Here is a 4,106-nt window from a genome sequence, read left to right on the forward strand (position 1 = left end):
CTCAGGCAATCCACTCACCTCAGTCTCCCAAAGCACGGGATTACAGGCTGAGCCACCGAGCCCGGCTCCAGCAATTTTTTTAGCAAATAAAATTAAAAAAAAATTAAGATATGTGCATTTTTTTATATAATGTTATTGCACACTTAATATACTATAGTGTAAACATAGTTTTTATATGCATTGAGAAACCAATAAATTTGTGCAATTTACTTTTACTGCACATTCACTTTATTGTGGTGATCTGGAACTGAATCCACAATATCTCCCAGGTAAGTTTATATTTCAGAAACCAAGAGCAGCAACCATGTATTTTTATTTTTCCTTAACCACTAGACTATTTATTTCTGTATCAATCTGGTTTACTACTGAGTTCCCAGTTCCTATTTACTGGGTATGGTATATAGTAGACACCCAGAAAATCTGTGAATTGAAAATTAAACTGAATCAGAACATTTCAAGAAGCACTACACAGTATGTGGACCACAGAAAGAAGAAAGAGTAAGCAATGTGTAAGGAATGCTGTTGAGACCAGTAAGGGCTGATGTGGCATAATCTGCGATTTCTGTTGAACCTGGCAGTTTTTCTTTGGAAGAGCAGATTTCTTTATTTGTTGGTGTGTACTTTGTCTAACTAGCCCTCGGGGTGAGAAATCCATCAGAACTGATCCCTGTTCTTATAGCTCACAGTCTGGTGGGGAAGATAAACACAGACCCTGATAATTATAGTATAAAGTGCACACTCACTGTGGGAGCATAGAGATGGGCAGCAGCTAGTAAACTTGGAATGAATCACAGAATAGGTGAGATTTGAGCTGAGTTTTAAACGTGCGAGTGCACTAGAGCAGGAATTTCAGAGGAAACCAACCTGTGCAAAACATTGATAAACGTAGGGGTTCTCAAAGTTGTATGTGTCTTAGAATCACCTGAGAAGTCTGTTTAAAATGCAGATTCCAGGGCTACACTCCCCGGGAAACTCCTGTTTCAGCAGGCAAGTAGCACCTATTTAAACAAACTTCTCAGGATCACACTCAGGGAATCTCTGGGCTCTTATTGTCATAAAAGTAGGGCGGAGTAGCAGTGGCGGGAGATGAGGCAGGAGAGTGCTTTGCCCATCCGGGATCCTGAGCCTTCGAATGAGGTCACACTACTAAAATTAAACAAAAAACAAAACAAAAACCCCTCCATTTTGCGTTGCGCTTTCAGGGTACTAGACGCGTTCATGTGCCTTACTTTGTCGGAGCCTCCTAACTAATCTGTGGAATTTTGTAGGGTAGGAAACTGTTTCAGAGAGGAGAGACGACTTGCTCAAGGTCACAAAGTTAGAGGTGGCAGGTCAGAGACTGAAATTCAGGCAATCCGATTCCCAGATCAGAGACCTTAGACAACGCAAGCTGGCCAGAAGTGGGTGGGGCTCTGGTCCTCCCTCCACTGCCGGTTCCAAAATGGTGGGGGTAGTGGCGTCAGCAACGCCCCCGCCCCTTCCGTCCACCTCCCTCCTTCTTTCCTAGGCCACCCAGGCGGGGGGAGGGGATGAAACCAAGCAACCCACGTGACTGCCGACAACTCGGCGCGTGACGCAAAGCAGCGGGCCCAACGCTCGCCTTGTCTTGTGGGAAACGTAGTTCAGGAGAAAGCCAAGTCGACAAGAAGAGGCGGGCCTAGGACTACATTTCCCAGGAGGGAGCGGGACGACGCCACCGCCGTCGGAGAGCGGGGACGCGGGGCACGCTGTCGGGCGGGGGCGGGATTCGGGCCGGTTGTGCCGTTGCGAGGCTGCTGCTGCGATCGCTGCGGTGGGCCCAGGTGAGTGAACGCCTGTGATGGAAGTTAGGGCAGCTTAACCTGCTCCAGTCGTTTCGTCTTTTATCTTTTTTTCCGCGGCGGTTGGGTCAGGGCCCCTGGGAAGGCCTGGTGCGGAGCCGCTCCCCCTCGCTTACACCCTGGCCTCCTCTGAGCGGGCCCCGCTCCCTCCGACTCCTCCCCCTCCCCGCCCTTCAGGTCTTCCCCTCGCTCGGGCCTAGCTCCCGAGGCTCTGGGTTGCCTACTCTCGCGAGCTTCACCTCCGCTTGTTTTTTCTTGCAATCTGCCTGGAGGAGGAGAGGCCTTCACTCCCTATTCCTCCTATATTGGTGGTACGAACCCTGTTACTTGGTTTTCTTCTTTTCACGGAACTCTTGACCCCCCTCCCCAGTCTCCATTGGCCTGGTTCTGTCTTCTAGGGCGCATGTGGCTGGTATTCAGTAAGTGTTAGTACCTCTTCTGTTCTTTTTTGCCTTTGAGCCAAAAGAGGCACAATCCAAATTTGTCTCCTACGGGAATACAAGCGTTCCCACTTTTTTACTGGTCTGTAGCTGAGGCCTACTTTCATTTCAGTGGTAATCGGCGTTGTGTTCTTACATGAGGCGATTTCCTTTGCTCCTCTTAGCGCCTAAGCAACTTTTATCAGCTGTTCTCTTTCCCTTTCTAAATTTTAGGGGTGGAGCATGGCGGCTGAAGCTGGCGAGCTGCATTGGTGCCCAGAAGTTGGAAGCGATCAGTGGGAGTGCAGTGTTTACGGGGAGGTTGCTAATTGGATTGAAGGGAAAGTCTCAGAGTATGGCAAGGCCTGGCAGGACAGAGGCAGTGAAGCTTCTGTTAGAAGCATAAGAGGAGGATCCTGGAGCCAGTCTGCCTCCGTTCAGATCTTGACTTTGATAGCTTTTCTTTTCTTCTTTTTCTTTGAGTCGGAGTCTCACTCTGTCGCCCAGGTTGCATTGTAGTGGCACGATCATGGCTCATCGCAGCCTCGACTTTCTGGGCTTAGGCGATCCTTACTCTCAGCCTTCCTAGTGGCATAGTGTAAGCCACTCTGCCCTGTTAATTTTATAATTTTTATTTTTTGTGGAGACGAGGTCTTGCTGTGTTGCCCAGGCTGGTCTTGAACTGCTAGGCTCAAGCAGTCCTCCCTCCTCAGCTTCCCAAAGTGTTGGGATTACAGGCATGAGCCATCGCGCCGGCCCACTGATAGCTTTTGATTTAGGTCAAGAGTCTTCACTTCCAGGTGCCTCAGTTTTCTTATTTCTAAAATAGCAGTGAAGCCGGGCTCGGTGGCTCAGCTTGTAATCCCGCCTCTTTGGGAGGCTGAGGTGAGTGGATTGCCTGAGCCCGTGGCTTCGAGACCTGTCTGGGCAGCAATACCTCATCTCTACAGTAAATCAAAAATCAGCCGGGCATGGTAGCACATGCCTGTAATTCCAGCTACTTGGAAGGCTGAGGCGGAAGGATTGCCGGAGCCCAGCAAGTCGAGGCTGCGGTGGCCAGGAGCGGCCATTGCACTCCAGTCTGGGTGACAGAGTGAGACTCCAACTTAAAAAAAAAAAAAAAACAGCAGTGAATAACAGTGGCCTCTTTTATAGGGTTATTGTGAAGACTAGATGAAATAAATTAAGACCCACTTAGCCTCTATTACTATCGTCATTTATAGATTCTAGATCTTGGGTCCAGAGTAAAAGGGATTTATCACACCATCGTTTTTCTTCTCTTTTGAATGATTTTTCTCTTTTTTCATTTATGGAAATACTGTTGTAGTCTGTTCTGTTATCTGAACAGCCTAATGTGTATATTATAATATAGAAACCAGTTAAAGAGCCAAAAACAAGCCGGGCACAGTGGCTCAGTCTGTAATCCCATGCCTTGGGAGGCTGAGGTGAGTGGATTGCCTGAGCTCACGGGTTCGAGACCCACCCAGGCAACTTGGGAAGACCTCATCTCTACAATAAATCAAAAAATTAGCCCGGCGTGGTAGCGCGCGACTGTAGTTCCAGCAACTTGGAAGGCTGAGGCGGAAGGATCGCGGAGCCCAGCAGGTCGAGGCTGCGGTGGGCGGCAGCGGCCACTGCACTCCAGTCTGGGTGACAGAGTGAGACTCCAACTCAAAAAAAAAAAAAAGAGCCAAAAAAAACCTGTTGCCATGAACAACTTGTGGAGCAAATTGGACTCGATGTGCTTTTTGCTGGGACATATATTTTGTTAACTAGTGTTAACATTTTATATCAAAGACAAGTTTTGTTTTGTTTTTTGTTTTTTTGAGTTGGAGTCTTACTCTGTCACCCAGACTGGAGTGCAGTG

At 48.2% G+C, this 4,106-nt stretch overlaps 1 protein-coding gene across 2 annotated transcripts in view; it reads left to right on the plus strand.

The window, feature by feature from the left end:
• The first annotated feature begins 1,601 nt into the window (after positions 1-1,601).
• Positions 1,602-4,106, plus strand: part of THRAP3 (thyroid hormone receptor associated protein 3) — a 73,586-nt gene continuing 71,081 nt past the window's right edge. Inside the window, exons 1-2 of one of the 2 annotated variants that reach the window (XM_021713328.1) lie at positions 1,708-1,806; positions 2,280-2,401. The gene's annotated coding sequence lies outside the window, so the exon portion shown is untranslated. Of the gene's footprint in view, positions 1,807-2,279; positions 2,402-4,106 lie in introns of both variants that reach the window. The other variant, XM_021713327.1, reaches the window with a different exon arrangement.

This window comes from Carlito syrichta, unplaced genomic scaffold (genome assembly GCF_000164805.1).
Source record: "Carlito syrichta isolate Samal-C Ts95f unplaced genomic scaffold, Tarsius_syrichta-2.0.1 Scaffold304465, whole genome shotgun sequence".
Taxonomy (NCBI): Eukaryota; Metazoa; Chordata; class Mammalia; order Primates; family Tarsiidae; genus Carlito; species Carlito syrichta.